Consider the following 17,239-nt stretch of genomic DNA (forward strand, 5'->3'; position numbering starts at 1 on the left):
ATTGCAGCCTATTCCTCCCTTCTAGCATGCCCACATCCCCCCACATCTTAGGTGTCATCAGCAAATTTGAACAGGGTGCTTTTTACCCCCTTGTCCAAGTCACTGATGAAGATGTTGAATAGTGCGGGCCCGAGGACCAAGCCCTGCAGAACCCCACTGCCCACATCCCTCCAAGTCGAAAATGACCCATCCACCACCACTCTGGGTGCAGCCCTCCAGCCAGTTGGTGACCCAATTGACTGTGTAGGTGTCGACACCACAGCCCCCCAGTTTCTTAATGAGAACGGGGTGAGAGACAGTGTCGAAGGCCTTCCGAAAGTCCAGGAAGACTAGTACAGGAAGAGTAGTAATTAGGATGATCTGAGGGAGGAATTTAACACTAACTATCCTACTTCATGTGACTTACAGGGCCAAGAGTTTTAGCAAGCAAAGTAAAAAGTAGTATGCAAGGTCCTGCCATTAATTAGGTTATGTGAAGGGTGAATTATTCATCACTCATCTCTCTCAAATGGCAACTATAGCGGGTCAAGATTTCCGTGCATCTTAAGAGCACTGACTCCTCAGACAGAGTTATAGCTCTTTGTCCTCAACAACTGTAGGGCAGAGTATTGGCTATTTTTTAAAAATCTCTTTAACACTTACTGTCACCTGAAGTTCTGCCTGGAGAATGTGAAAAATTTAAAATAGTCTTGATTTCTGCACCAATACTTTTAATTCCCGTTATTTCCTAGTGCTTAGATACCATTTCTCTGGGTGTACCTACACATACAGTTACCCTGACGCAATAAACTCCACTGCAGCTCACACCAGAGTCAGCTGCTCATGGCCGCAGTGTTTACATGTATGCCGAGGCTTGCAGCAATTTGAACCAGGGCAGAACAGCCCCAGGGTGGCAGAGGGTCTGGGGAGTCAGCCCCAGGATCTGGGTGGTGGCATCAGGTGACAAAGGAGGTGGCCAGGGCACAAAGGCGCTACAATGTACAGCTAAACAGCAGACAGTCCCCACACTGTACCATCTCATGCCCCAGCCACCATCTACATGTGTTGTGACAGTATAAATTGCTCTGCTGTAGGACAGTGCTTATCCTGGACAGTACTATCTTACGGTGTAGTTAATTAAAATTTACTGTGCCTTAATATGGGCATATGTGTAGACAGTGACACTTTACTGTGGAGCTAATTTGCCACCTCTGTAGTAAAGCACATGTGTAGATATGCTCTTTGCCTATCACTCAGTCATCTGGCGCAAGCTCCCCTCTCTGCTGCTCCAGGACCAGCCACCACTACTGCCTGATGTTGTATATTTTAAAAAAGCGCTGGATGTTCAAGAATTCCAGATTTTAACATCCAGATTTCTAAGGTTATATTGTACCTAAAATAAGACCTTATCTAAGATTTTTACCGTACATCATTTAAAAAAAGAGAGTGGGAACTAAGTGTCACACTGACAGGATAAGCAACTTGATAGGAATGATATGCGTATGAGCTGAACAGACTGCCAGTGCTTCCATCTGCCCCAACTCTACCGCAGACCACTGCAAAGCAAGAATCACCAAACTGAATAGCCACTTCATCCCACACTGCCACTGCACCCCCACCACCCTGGTTTCAACAATCTGGAGTGGTGGTCAGTGATATCCCCATGAATATCAACTCATTAAATTAATACAGTGGGAGGAGGGCTGAAGATCACAGGGAGAGATGACAGTCTTTCCAGGATTAGCAAGCAGCTGCACATTAAGGACATAATGTTGCCTTGGTAGCATATGAAAGAGTGAAAGGAAGGAGAGGACTGGGGTAGGTGTTGTAATGGGCATTTAAGTTGGGTCCACTACATCTTGAATGCTTGTATGCGTGAAGGATTCTTTTCTTGTTTTAAATCAATTCTTGCCATTCTGAAGAGAAATCCCCAAGTGAGCTAATTTTATCAAGCCCAAATCATTTCATAAGTGCTGACTATAAATAAAGCCTATTTAAATACTACAAATATAGCCATAGGAGCTTCAAGAAAGTCCTCTACTAAGAAACATTCAGAGAGGAAATTCCCAATGGGATTCAATCCACAGAGAATATTTAGTCATACACAGCATGAGCAACAGGAAAGTTGACCTGTCATCCATTCTTAAATCCTCCCTTTTAAAGTGGCAGCAAAATTCCTGAAGGCAGAAGAGAGCACTGACTATAAAAGAACACATTTTCCTTTCTTCTGGGGACAGCAACTTTTAAAAGTTTTTGATGAAGAGTAATGGGACTCTAGGAATGCTCTTTACAAACTTAATATTAAAATGATACCTTCGCTGCTTGCAACAGGGATTGCTTTTCCTGGTTGAGAATAGGAACCCAGGGAGGACAGGTAGCTGTACATGATAGAAAGCGTCTTGTATTTTAGTTCTCATTGCAGGGCGCTAAGACAAACCAAGGTTAATTTGGAGAAGAAAAAATAAAGAAGGTTCAAATGTGTGGTGGCTTTCAATAAAAGAAAGGGAACACTGATAAAAGTAGTGAGCTTTTTTTAAAAAAAAAAAAAATATATATTATATATAATCCACACACCCAGAAGGACTCAGAACAGCTTACAATAAACAACCCACCAACAGGATTCTCTAAACACCACCCCAAAACCCAAGGACTCCAATGCCCTTCCCTAGCCCCTTTACCCCTCATTTCTGTGCCCAAACTACCACACAAGAAAATCCTCCTGCCAATCTCAACCATGCCTGCCATCTACCACTTGCATCTGGAACAAAAATCTCTTCCCATCCCTCTTCTGGATATTAAACATTCATGTTTTCAAATCTAGCTCTGCTCCAGCCAATGCAGCAGGATGGCAGGATACAAAATGCATCATTACACTGAACAGCACATTTATACAAAGCAGCTTTTTGGCACCATCTCATAAGTATTTGCTGAATTACTTGTGCTTGAAAGAAATTGCTAACCAACCTTCTTCACTTGACCATGGTCAATTTTTTCAACAAAACCTCCCCATGAAATGGGAAAAAGGCAATTTCAACTTATTACCATTTCATTATCCAGAGTGTTTATAGCTTAAAGAGGATAGTAAAGATAGTATTCATTTTAGGGTATTTTACTAAAATACTTTTAACCTGTAACACTCTTCAAGCCCTCCTTCTAAAGCCTAGAAAATATGCTCTTAAAGCAAGACATAAGTACCAACACAGAACAAGCTTAGGGATTAGGTGATGTCTCATTTCAGATCACATGGCTATTACCATGAGTCCCCCTTTGACATTACAAGACTACCCTAATTGCAGACATGCTTGTGTTATTAGGCCTCACTTTTTAACACCTTCTTACCTCTCACCCTATACTCAGCTTACTTCTCCTAACCAACTAGTTCCATAAGCAAAGGAGTCTCTGAACCAAAGCAGAACCTATCAGGATCAGCTGCATCTTGCCTCACTCTATCATGTACTGTTTTGAAGACAAGTCATATGAGAAGATTAAGAATGACTGTGCTGTACATCTAAACAGAGCTGTTGAATGGGTGATCTTCCTAGTGGCTATCTACCCTGGCAGACAAGGTTAGCTGCGCCTGAAGATCCAAAGTATCTACACTGGACAGTTCTCCTGGCTGCAATTGCCCTGATAAGCTCATATAACATGTCTAAATGCCTTCTGTGCGCACAGACCTCAGTGAGAAAACCTCCCTAATCAAAGGATATGGAATCCTAGAGTCTCTCCTGCCTCCCACTCCCCCACCCTGCCCCCAATCTATTAAGATATGGTAATAATAAAATAGAATAATTCTGCTGCTGCAGCAGCTGATAGGAAAGTTAACAAGCAGACCAACAGATGCATTACAGGAAATTTATGTGGTTATACTAGTCTTCCTGGGACTACAGCCTCCAAGCAATGATTTTCCTAACATGAAGTTATGGACTACAGGTTTTATTGCAATATTTCCATTTTAACAGACAAAAATAGAGATGTCCTTTCTCTGTGGCCACAGGGGACAGGACCAGGAATAATGGCTTCAAGCTGCAGCAGAAGAAGTTTAGGTTGGAGATTAAGAGGAACTTTCTGACTATGAGGGCAGACAAGCACTAAACAGGCTACAGCTTAAGTTGTGGAATCTCCATCCCTGGAAGCTTTCAGGAGTAGCTGAAGAGACACTTGGCTGGGATGTTCCTGCCTTGAGCAGGGGCCTGAACTAGATGACCTTGAGAGATCCCTTCTATCCCTGTTTTCCTATGAACCTATTAATGGTATTCATGTTGTTATATCACTGTTTACTTTAGCCAGCACACACAAAAATGAAAGACTAAGTGCCAGGGCTGGCTACATGCAGGAGATGACAAGATGAACTTTTATTATCAACAGAGTCTTGAATGGCTTTGTTGACATAACAATAGAAGAGCAGGCAGAAAACAAACAGCCTGCTAGCTTCTGGCCAGAAGAGTCTGGGTACTGAGAGCAGCAGAAAAACTTCAGGGAGCTAGCAAATCTGAAACAGGAACTGATCATCTTTGGAGGTGTTCAGGACTCTGACCTAGACTGGGGATGGGGACTGCTTAAGCTCTTTGGAGGGGACAGAGAACCTCTGGCTGGGTAGCTTTTGTACCAATAAACACCTTCACTGAAGACACAGCTGCGTTGCTTGGTAGTGTTCATTGCACTGGGCTGCCCCAAGGGAAGGTGAAAACCCTCTCTCAAAAGCAGAACTGGATGCATCACCATAGCGTACCAGTGAAGGTGAAAGACCAAAAGGCTAGAGTCTCAGGATCTCCCTTTGCCCTAGAAGCCAAGACCAGCCTGATGGTTTAAAGGGATACTGTCAAACACCAGATAGGAACATAGCAATTCTGAGCCTGAAGGGCACTCAGTGATACATGATCTTTTCACCCTCGCGATTCAAAGTCCAATACAAATATTACTCCACATGGAATATGCAGCAGGATGCCTCTGAAACAACATGGTGGCTGAGGTGAAACCACAGGAGTCTAGCTGTTTTGTTTTCAGTCAGAGCTGTCAAGCATTCTGGGAATGTCAGACTAACTCAAAAATATAATCTTATGCAAGGACTGTGTGGTTTATATTTTGGAATAAATTGATAAAATCATTATTCATCAACACTGGGTTATTAGCTCATTTTTGGTCTTGTTTGAAATTTCTAAACACTTCTAAACATAAAACCAACACAAAATGGTGTTCCTCAATACTATACAATTAATTGAGAATAAGATTATTGTCTTGTTCCTGATTTATTTTTCAGGGAAGAAAAGAGAGCTTTAAAAAGAGTTTTGACTGCTATAATTAACAAAGCTTTGAAATCCTTTTTTCCCCCCAAGTTCCTTCAAAAAAAGTGAAATTTAACGAACACAAAAAAGTAAATTGACTTGTGCTCTTAAAACAGGTAGCAGCAATGGATATTGAATTATTTATTTTCAAGTCCTGATGTAAAGATTGTAAAAAGTCCTTGCAAGAATGCCTGTTATCATAATTACTAAACACACAGTGGCACCTCAATTCTTTGTGCTAGTTGCTGGGTTTAAAGGGGCTCAAAGTTGTATCTGAAATTAGGAGAAATTTCAAGCATTACAATTATTCTTGAAACAAAAATAGAAAAGCTGCAAAGCTTTGGTGTCCTAAAAAAAGTATGCAAGGTTTTTTTTTTTTCTGCAAGAGAGTATCTGCATTAAAGGATGACTCCATAACAGTAGTTACCTATTCATTTTGCTAGTAAGGCTGCTCTGGCTCCCATGTGAGTTTAGATTTAGAGAAGTTTAGTTCCTCATAGGGCGCAAAAGATAGGTTTTAATCTCATCTAGCCCCTAAAGGTGACCAAGAAGTTCTACTTTGGGATTCTTGCTAAAGTATGTTGGATTTCAAGTATCCTACTAAGACCCTGGGAGAATGCAAACAGTCAACTCTAATTCCAAGAACCCCTTGTGTTCCCCTGTCACTTCAGTAAGCTTTTCCAGAAAGCCCTGAGGTTGCCTTAAGAGGGTCATTTGCAACTTCCAAAAGAAAGCTCCTTTAATTGAATTAGTGTCCCTTTTAAGACAAACTCAACTGTTTGCTACTAATGTTTCATAGACTTGTCAGAGCCAAACAAATCCTGAAATTTGTGATAACTCTGTACTTTTCAGATACTCCTGGTAGGATATGCTAAAGGTTTTTAACTCCTGGCTACTGTTTTCACCTCAGCCTGATTCAGCAATGTTTCTTCCCAGCCTTTTATTGCCTTTATTACAATCATCAACTCATTACTAGAGGCACAGCCATTTGGCACACAGGCAAAGTAAGGCTGTGTAACCCCATAATCAAATTAAGTCATAACTGATACCTCAGCATGCTGCTCACTGTCTTCCTTCATGTACAATTAACTGAAAGTTAAGGAGCAGTTTATTAATGTACAAGGAGGGATAAAAACTTCATCCATTTAGCTGAGTTGTCTGTGCAGGGTTCAATAGCAAAATGCATACTTTTATTTTGCTGAACAAATCAAGAGATACAGTGAGAGGGAGAAGACATGGCAAATAAAGAAAACCTGCTATGTGTTTTACATGACACATTTTGATTAATTACAAAGAAATTTCTATGTACATTTTTATACCCTAAATATCCATCTCCTTAAGGGGGAAGAGACTATACATTAAATCTAGAAGTCTCAAACTGAGAGAATCTTAACATCAGACTCATTCTCATTTTAACAAAAAACTTAAACTAGAATGAGTAGTTTGAGTCAGATTCCCCTTCATTACTTTTACAGGTAACAGTTAGAATTGCATGCTCACAAATCAACTTTTGATTTGCCTGCACCCTCACTTGAGGCATTCCCATAGGATATGAAGATCCACTGGGGATGCAGCATCATGAATACATATTATGTAATTTACAAATGTGAAAGACAGAATACAGAGCAAAATAACAATTAGCTAATTAGCAACAATTTCTGCTATGTTTCTATTATGCTTTTAAAAATGTTACAGAATATCTTCCTGAACAGTAACATACACATAACAAAGGTCTGACAAGGCTGCAGAAAATAACTAGTCCACACTAAAGTTTTGCCTATATAATGGGATCTGTCAGCTGTTCTAGTACATCACCAACAGTAAACTTGCTAGGATCCTATACAACTGAAAGCTATTTCATTAGACTTTCTAGCAATATCTCTGCTTGAAAAATCTCCACACCTTTCTAGGTATGTGGTAGTACTACTGAAATCCACATAATTACATCCCAGGGGTGACCATCTTCAGGATGTACACGTCAATATGATTGCTAACCAACTCTAGGTAGACTACATTGAAACAGAAGCCCCATCTATTAAAACTTCATTACCTTAGAGCTAATCTGACAACATGGTTAACCTGAAAAGCCAGCAATAGTCCATGCAAGTGTGATTTGATGACTTTAGGTCTCTCCCAAAAATACCAACTGCATCAGAGTTAGTACTTGCACAGAAAGGTCACTGGATACACATAGTGCCATTATATACCTCTGCCCTATGAACTAGAAGAAATAGAAACCTTTATCAGTCTGATAAAAGGTGGCAAATAAGAAAAGCCGATTGACAAAGTCCTTGTAAATATGATAAGTGGGCATAAGGAAAAAGGACTACTAAGAAATCCCTGATATTACCAACAATATTACAAATGTTTTGACAATTTGAAGACCAGAGATTCGTCCAAGGCATCAGAAGTAACAGATCATTCTGCAAAACATTGACCATGTCTACTGTTAGCCTTGGAAATTACTCCTTAGAGTGACTACACTTTGCATGATTACTATAGAGAACTGCAACTATCTGCTGTAAAGCAAAATAATTTGTCAGGCCAGCTGTGCTCCAAGACATTACATTGAGCAAATTTTTCACTTTATTTGATAGCTTTAAAAAGATAGTTAAAGAAACCCTTCCAGGGTAAAGCAAGAAGCATTCCATCAGGCCCCTTACCTCTCAGATACTTCAGTATGCTTTAACATATGAACAATCTGCCCTCTGTCAATACTGACCTCGTGAAGTAACACCTTGAGAGGCTGGACACCTTCAAGTCAGCTGGCCCTGACAATCTACACCCTGGGTACTCAAGAAGCTGGCTAGCATCATAGCCCAAGCCCCGGCATGAACCTCTGAGAACTCCAGGCGCTCTGGTGAAGTGCCTAAATGTTGGAAGAAGGCCAGTGTGGTGCTGATCTTCAAGAAAGGGAGGAAACTGGATCCGGCAAACTACAGGCCCATCAGCCTGACCTCTATCCCGGGGAAGGTCTTAAAAAAGATTATTAAAGAGGTCATTCTCAATGGACTGGCCAACAGCAACATCCTGAGGGATAGCCAGTATGTGTTTGTTCTGGGTAGGTCTTGCTCGACCAATCTTGTTTCCTTTTACGACCAGGTAACCCATCACCTGGACAAGGGAGAGGAGATTGACGTCATATATCTTGACTTCAAAAAAGCCTTTGATCTGGTATCTCATGATAGCCTCTTGCCAAACTGGCCAACTCCAGCCTCGGGTCCACCACGATCCACTGGCTGGGGAATTGGCTCCGTGGTCGGACCCAGAGTGTGGTGGCTAACAGAAGTCGATCGTCATGGTGCCCTGTGACCAGTGGGGTCCCCCAAGGCTCTGTCCTTGGACCCATATTGTTCAACATCTTCATTAATGATGTGGACACTGGAGTCAGAAGTGAACTGGCCAAGTTCGCCAATGATACCAAACTCTGGGGTAAAACATCCACACCTGAGGACAGGAGGGCGCTCCAGGCTGACCTTGACAGGCTCAAGAAATGGGCGGATGAGAACCTGATGTGTTTAACACCAAAAAATGCAAGGTTCTCCACCTTGGGAAGAAAAACCTGCAGCATCCTTATAGACTCGGCAGTGCTATGCTGGTTAGCACTACAGATGAAAGGGACTTGGGGGTTATGATCGACCACAAGATAAATAAGCCTTCAGTGTGATACGGCAGCCAGTAAAGCAAGCCAAACGCTGGCTTGCATCCATAGATGCTTCTCAAGCAAATCCCAGGACGTCATTCTCCTGTTGTACTCGGCCTTGGTGAGGCCACAGCTGGAGTACTGTGTCCAGTTTTGGGCTCTAGAATTCAAAAAGGATGTGGAGAAGCTTTAAAAAAAAAGAGTCCAGAGAAGAGCCACACGCATGATCAGATGTCAGGAAAAACAGACCTTATGATGACGGTCTGAGAGCTATGGGACTTTTTAGCCTGGAAAAGCGCAGGCTCAGGGGCAACCTGATGGCCACCTATAAGTTTATCAGGGGTGTTCACCAGAGCACCCCAAGGGATGACAATGTTGAACAGTCATAAACTACTGCAAGACCGTTTCAGGCTGGACACAAGGAAGAATTTTTTCACTGTCTGAGCCCCCAAGGTCTGGAATAACCTGCCACCGGAGGTGGTTCATGCACCTACATTGAACACCTTCAAGAGAAATTTGGATGCTTATCTTGCTGGGATCCTATGACCCCAGCTGACTTCCTGCCCCTTGGGTGGGAGGCTGGACTCAATCTTCCGAGGTCCCTTCAACCCTAATGTCTATGAAATCTATGAACAACTATCTTAATCCTAACATGATAATTTAATAGTTTAAGTCTTTTAAAAAAAAAAATAATAAGTTCTTTAGCACCAGGATCAGGAGCAAAAACAACTTTTGACTATTTAGAAAACTCATATCAAAGAATGTAAAAATTGGTATGAAGCAATGAAGTGACAGAGTAAAGGCTATATTTACAATTAGTTACTAGTGGATTTGAATAACATTTTACAGGAAACTGAAAGAATAAGATTACACTGGAAAATGCTTGAGCAGCCATCTCAGAGCATCACAGTGGATGGAATGAAACATTCTGATCTAAGGAGGTTTAATAAAACAAAACTTTTTTAAATTTATTCTTCAATTTTATCTGCTCTCATACATTCAAAAGTAAGCAATGAGGCATACCAGACAATAAGTAAATATTCTGTCTGAACAGATGTAAGAGTGAATTTATGATGCTCTGTAGACAGTTGGCTGAAACAAAGTTAGTGAATATAGGCTAGAGCTCAATTAAACATGTTTTAGCAAGGTCCTGAGCATCTAGTAAAATGCAAGAAATGGCAAGGCTTATCAAGGCTTTCTATCAAGATCTCTGTGAGATTGAACCACTACCCACAGGGTCTTCATATTCATGCAGCTGATCTAAAGTACCATTTTGTGATATGCTCTTTTGTGAATAGGAACAGAAGAAAAAAAAGCCTGACAGCAAAACCCAAGAGACACTAGCCTGAACAATGAAATTGAACCATTTGTGCTTTTGATGTTATTGCTGCAAACCCAGCATGCTTTCTGTTGAACACAAACTTATTAAAATTATATATTGGTGGAATCCTTCTCCCAGTGCAGATTAAAAGTGTAACATCTTTCCTCCTCCTCACACACTAACAAAATCAACACATCCCAGTCTTAGTGAGTGTGACACAATGTTCATTAGTTAAGCTGTTGCCCAAAGGACAGTTTGTGCATCTGTCAAAAGTAAATCTTGGGGTGAGGGCTGGGAAGTTCTGCTGAATACAAACTTGTTCAGATTATTCATTAGTGGAACCCTCCTCCCAGTACAGGTTAAAAATCCTTACAGGGCATGTAACTGTCCACAGACATTCTATTTCTGGTGCAAGTATGCTTCCTGCACAGAAGATCAGAATCTTTAATGGCACTAGAAACACTCTTTTCAATTTGTATTTTCTTACTAGCAGCCATAACTGATGAAAAGACCCCTGGATTTGTTTACATGAATCCAAGAAAGCTACTGTAATCCTAGATCCATTTAGAAAATTGCACAACCCTCCATGGAAAGACAGTGAGCAGAAATACCGGCTATGTCAACTGCTGGAGAGCCTATAGGAGTACATGGATTAGCAAACAATGAACGTTACGGATAACAGTCCCAAATTGTATTACACGTGCCCAAACAGAGAGCATCTCTGTTGCTACATATATTCCTCATTCTAGTAGAATCCTTCTGCAAGACAGACTGTTGTAAATCCTGACCAACTAATTTATCTGTGGTCACTGGACAGACAGCATGCAAGCTGTCAGGTGCCATTATCTCATCCTCATTTTGCACAATTACATTGAAGTTGATCTAACAGTTAAATCACCAGTCATGTTGATTGATCCATCAAGTCCCAGTAAAAAAGAAAATAAAAAAAGTTACACAAAGGACCTGCCAGGTTTACCATTATGCTCCTGCTCCTATTGCTACTCCTGCGAAGATGGACAACAGCAGACTTTTCTTCCTTTAAAATCAACATTAACAAACAGCTCCAATACTATCTGGGCAGAAGAGTTTACTTGAGGTGACTGGTCTGAAAAAAATCAGCCAGTTGTCAAGAAACAAGTAGACTCTTACGGCATTCCATCTAAGGAGAAAAAATTGCTTTCCCCTAGGGAATCTCATATATACATCTCCTTAAATTGTAAAGTAGCCCTGATACCCTGGGATTCCTGTAGTACTTCATCTAATGTGCTTACTGAAGAGGTCAGAGCTTTCAAAAAGATAGGTCCTGAAGTCTTCTGGACCTCCTTTACCATGCCAAAAACTACAATCAAGTTCTATACATAGTCATTGCAGCTGCCTTGGAGTGAGCTGCCCCACCTGAGGCATCAAGGGCAGCCTATAGGTTCATGGGAAAAGTTAGTCCTCTACCATCAGTGTCCTGAGTATATCTGTCTGCTCTTGTGAGAATACTGCAATACTATCCCAGTTCAGGAAACTTTTTTTTTTTTTTTTTTTTTTTTTTTTAGCAAGGTCTGTTTAGTAGTTCAAAATGTACAAGTGCAAGTTGAGTACCATCTTTCATCCAAAGATATTAGTAGTCTTCCATCAAGCTTTTGCAGGCCTTTCCTCTGCCGTACTGAGCTACAACACTGCTACTGTTTACCACTCAGGGTCAGCGATCTGGATGATGGGGTGGAAAGTAACCTGTTTAAATTCGCTGATGACACCAAAATTTGGGGGGAGGTGAGCACGCTAGTAGGGAGTGAGAGATTGCAGAGGGATCTGGATAGGTTACAGGGGTGGGCTAACAGGAACAGGATGCGTTTCAATACGGACAAGTGCAGGGTGCTGCACTTGGGCAGCAGGAACCAGCAGCACACTTACACAATGGGGAACTCCCTACTTGAGAGCACGGAGGCAGAAAGAGATCTTGGAGTCATTATTGACTCCAAGATGAACATGGGCCGACAATGCGAGGTCATGGTTGGCAGGGCTAACCGGACCTTGTCGTGCATCCACAGGTGCATCTCAAGTAGAGCCAAGGAGGTGATCCTCCCCCTCTACGCGACGCTGGTCAGGCCACAGCTGGAGTATTGTGTCCAGTTCTGTGCGCCCCATTTCAAGAGGGATGTGGACAACATGGAGAGGGTCCAGAGGAGGGCCACCCGCATGATCCGGGGACAACAGGGCAGACCCTACAGTGAGAGACTGCGGGACCTGAACCTATTCAGCCTCCACAAGAGAAGGCTGAGGGGGGACCTGGTGACCGTCTATAAACTCACTAGGGGGGACCAGAAGGGTTTGGGGGAGACGCTGTTTCCCCTAGCGCCCGCTGGCATAACAAGGAGTAATGGGCACAAGTTGATGGAGAGGAGGTATAGATTGGACATCCGCAAAAACTACTTCACAGTTAGGGCGGCTAGGAGCTGGAACCAACTTCCAAGGGAAGTGGTGCTGGCCCCTACCCTGGGGGTCTTTAAGAAGAGGCTGGATGCCTACCTGGCTGGACTCATTTGAGTCCCGTTTCTCTTTTTGGGGTTTTTTGTTGTTCTCCCGCCCTGGCGGGGGGTCGGGCTAGAAGATCTACTAGGTCCCTTCCGACCCTAAATCTATGAAACTATGAAACTATGAAAGCTGCCACCAGCAAAGGTCCAGACAACAAATGATTGTAAAGTTACACTCAGTTAACCTACAAGTTGGGTGTCACTGAAAATAGAGTTTGCATCCTACATTCTTACTAGGGGTCTGTTAGCAAAGCTTCATCTATTAGCAAACACTCTACTGACAACTGACTAAGTGTTCTGGGTGGTTTGGTGCTGACACATTAGTTCCAAGGGGAGGTCAAGAAGTTTCTTAAAGTGACATCAAGGTTATCCAGATGCAGTAGTTACTTAAACCTGATAATTTTTCACAGTTGGAGATCTGCACACAGTATAGCAAAGAACATAAAACTTTCTTTGGTTTTATTGGCATGATGGATAAAAAAGTTATCGCTTTAAAGAGCAGATAGACCTATCCATACTGATGAAGCAGCAAACCCAAGTCAGGACTCCAAACGTTGGACTTTAACTAATGACAGAAAGGCTGGCAGGCAGACCTGTTCTAATAAGAGGTCTCCAGATCCCAATATCACTTTTTCCTCACAACCACCTCACCACCAAGAAATGGAAGATAGACCTTGCCTACTTGAGTAAAAGTTAGAGCATACCCTGAAATATACAGCATTCACCAAACCCTTTCCCCATTTTATATTAAAAGAAGTTCTACAGGATACAGGAGGAAAAGCCTGAGAAAAGATGTTCTGTTTGGGGTTCTGGGGAGTGGGGTAGGAGGGTTGAAGAGAAGTTCTCTTACTCTGTTTGCATGATAGGAGTTGCTACCAACATGTACTTCAAGATTCGAATACTACAGATTTCACCTTTTCATGTCACATCTGTATATGTCTAGAACCTGGGAACATCCCAGACTTTAAACTTTTTATGAGGACATAAGTGGTTATACAGGATGTAGAGAAACAGGCACTGTAGGTATTGCATTATGCAGCCAAGAGATGAAGGAACTGAAACCATTCTACATTTTGTATATGCCACGTAAGCACTACACAAAAAAATGGAATGTGAAAAAAGTTACTGGAAAACATCTGCCCATCATGCCAATAGAACCACACAAAAAAGTTTACTGTTCTCTGCTACACTGTGTGCAGGATCTCCAATTGCAAAGAATTATCAGGTTTAAGAAACAACTACAGCCCAATAATTTTATCAAGTTAAAAAGAAACTAAGCAGATAGGCCATTTATGTGACCAATATAAAAGACTGCTAATTTCAGAAACGTAGTAAAATGTTAGTTCATTTAGATCTCTACATGGACTTTTGGTAAAGTTTGTTATTTTATGTCAGAACATGTGACAACGTACAATACACAGATTTCACCACGTTCATATTAATAGTTGTACTATTTGTCTGAAGGATGCAAGAAAAGTACACGGTCACAAAAGCTTCAAGCTCCAAGCTGCAGCATTATCTTAGCTTCCTTTATTTATATGCAGAACAATTAGACTGAGATTAGGTCCTGAATGCTCCAAACAGTTTGCCAGAATCCATGTTTAAGTAGATCAGTGGTTCTCAACCTTTTATAGACTCAAGGCACCCTCAGAAAGAGCTACCTATGTGTGCACTCATTTTCTAACATAAAAATATAGCAATTTGTCTGTCGCAAATAACTCAAAGACCATATATGGGCAGAATGTTTTGGCCACTATGGATTCCAATCTGAAATCTCAGGTGTGCAAACATGGTTCACAAGATAGTCAAACAGTGCTAACACTGGGTGGTAACCTGAAGCACATCTGAAAGGATCTAAAGGCATCCCAAGGTGCTACAACACCCTAGTTGATAATTACTGAAGTAAATCAATAAAAAGAAAGGCCCTCAAATTTGCTACAGTTGCATACCAGAAATACCAATAAGTTGAGCACCAAGTGATTACAAAACATTTAAACAATTTTGCCTCAACTACATGCATTGCTTGTAGCAAATATGTACTGAATACTAAACCGTATGAACTGTGGGAATGCACGTGCAAAGCACATGTAAAAACAAAGGTAAAAGGGGGGGGGGGGGGGTGTCTCATAGATGGTGGCAGCTTCTAGCCAAGACTATGTGGGGACTCATTTAGTGTTGTGCTCTACTGGATATATGGCTCAAAGCAGAAACTGAATTTACTTATTTTTATCCTAGCTTCAAATAGCTTTGCGCAAAAGGTATACAACTTCCTTGCAGTGATTGTCTTTTTAAAAAGATAAATTTGCCACTTCACACAAAGTAACCTGGGTTATGGCTACAGCTAATTTCCAACAATAAACAGCACAAACAAATTAATTAGGAAAGCAGCAAGGAGCAGATGAAATTCTTAACTTGGGACTTTGTCTACTTGATGACCATGAGGTGCTTAGAATTCAGTCTTTTAGGTAGGCATAGAGTGAGTTATAACAGCAGCTGAGGTCAGCAATTCTGTGGTTATTGACTGATTTAAACCACTTGTTTCTAATACTTACAGTAATAGAAACAAATATTGAAATCCCAAATGCAAACTAATTCATACCTGCCTGATAGAGTGCCATGGATCTTCCCAATTGCTACAGTGAGATGTTGATATTTTCTGCAATGGTGTCCAGACCTTTCTGCAGTTTCCCCAAAAAGACAGAATCAATTGATCTACTGGTCTACATTTCCAAAGATATTACATGGAGGTGACGAAGGATCTAACACTGGAGTCTGGCTTCCAGCTAGCAAGATAAAAGTATAGCTTATCCAGCTAGGATAACCAAAGAATAGATCAGCCACCACAGTTCAGGGTAATAAGCTGCCAAAGATACCTGCAGGCTCTTGTACTGGCTGGGGCACAAAGATAAAAGCTCAGAGGGAAATGTGGGTGGGAAGTGGTGGAGGAGGGCAACAGAATATCCAAATCCAGCCACTGGGATAATCACTGCAAGACTGAAGACCCAGAGAAGAAGAGAAGCACTGCCCAATGAACAAAATAAGCAAGGAAAAAAATCCTCGGGAATGAAAGGAGTTGAAAATACTTCAAGTGTTGGCACTATTTTCAGCTGCAAGTCTTCATGATGTTTCTGGGAAATAGACAATGGAATAAAGGCATTTCATGACACTGCAATAAAGTTAGGTGTTGCCACAAGATTTTGTCCTACCATATAGAGCACATAGGGTGTCTGCCAACATCAGAAGTGGGATGGAGGAGGGCTGATTAAGTTGGGAGAGGCAGCAGAGATATAGCAGGAAGATGTCAGGAGCATTTTCTCCTTCACAACTACAGACTGGCTGCCAGGTATGGCCAGTTTCCCATTACAGCTGCAGCAGCTTTATACAGTACAGCTCAGTGGTACTGCTTTTGGGGGAGCAGGGAGTAAAGAGACACCTCTCAGAGATTCAAGACATTGAAGGAAAGCTGGGATGGAGGGTGCGCAGGCCAAGCAAGGAAAGAAAACGTGCTTAGCAGCCCCTGGAGAACCACTAGTTAAAGGAAAGAGCTTAAGGCCAGGTCTATGCAGTAGCTCCTTGTAGTTCTTTACACACTCAGCATAGTCTCCCCATTTCCTGCTGCAGTCCCTGTTGAGTCTTGTCCGATTTCCGAGCTAATTACAAAAATAACATAAGGACACAATGCCACACTCCCCTGTCATTTATACAATAATCTCCTTAAGATGGAACCTTTGTCTTTCCATCCCATACACACGTTCATTGACACTTTGGGAACTTGGTGAAGCTGGTCAAAAAGGACTAAGTTCACAAAAAGCCTCCCCTCCATGTCCCTCAACATAACTAAGAAATAGTGACCCCCTGCAGGTCAAAACTAGGAAGATCCAGAGAAGAACACTGCAAGGATTAAGGCCTTAGCAGAGTTATTTAAAACTTAAGATATCCAACACATTCAAGAGCCCTCTCTGAGAATGCACTATAGACATTAACTTAGATTAGCTGTCCAGAATCGCACTTTAAAACAGTTGAAAGACTACTCTTCACAAAGCCCCACACAAACAACTCCGTCAACTTCCCAGCTATGAGTTCTGCTGACATTGTGCATGTATTAACGCAACAAAATCAATTTAAGTGTTTACTTGATTTAAGAAAAAACAAACACACAAACAGGAATGACACTGCACACAGACCAAGCAAGTTATCCTTTAGTTTTGTTTTGGGATGTACAAGCATCCAGAAGGAAATTCATTAAAAAAAGAAAAAGCACTATCCTCATCTCAAAAATTCTCATGAACTGGGCAACTGAATTGCTCAACTTGTTGTTCTTTGTATTTATTTTGTGTATGTTGCACTCAAGTTTTCCAGTTCATATTTTCTCTTCTCTCTCTGCCAAGAGAGATTTAGGAGTGCACCCATCAAGGAAGCTACCACAGAAATAGCAAAACATGAAGGTTTTTTACCTAGATGCTGGTTGGGGGGGGGGGGAGAATCAGGAATA

General features: G+C 41.6%; 2 protein-coding genes across 7 annotated transcripts in view; both read right to left on the reverse strand.

The window, feature by feature from the left end:
- The window catches only part of INO80 (INO80 complex subunit), a 317,697-nt gene that overhangs the window by 237,192 nt on the left and 63,266 nt on the right, over window positions 1-17,239 (reverse strand). The gene's annotated exons all lie outside the window — the stretch shown is intronic.
- Window positions 1-17,239, reverse strand: part of ELAVL2 (ELAV like RNA binding protein 2) — an 81,682-nt gene that overhangs the window by 60,967 nt on the left and 3,476 nt on the right. The gene's annotated exons all lie outside the window — the stretch shown is intronic.

This window comes from Gavialis gangeticus, unplaced genomic scaffold (genome assembly GCF_001723915.1).
Source record: "Gavialis gangeticus isolate Ggan-Ray unplaced genomic scaffold, GavGan_comp1, whole genome shotgun sequence".
NCBI lineage: Eukaryota > Metazoa > Chordata > Crocodylia > Gavialidae > Gavialis > Gavialis gangeticus.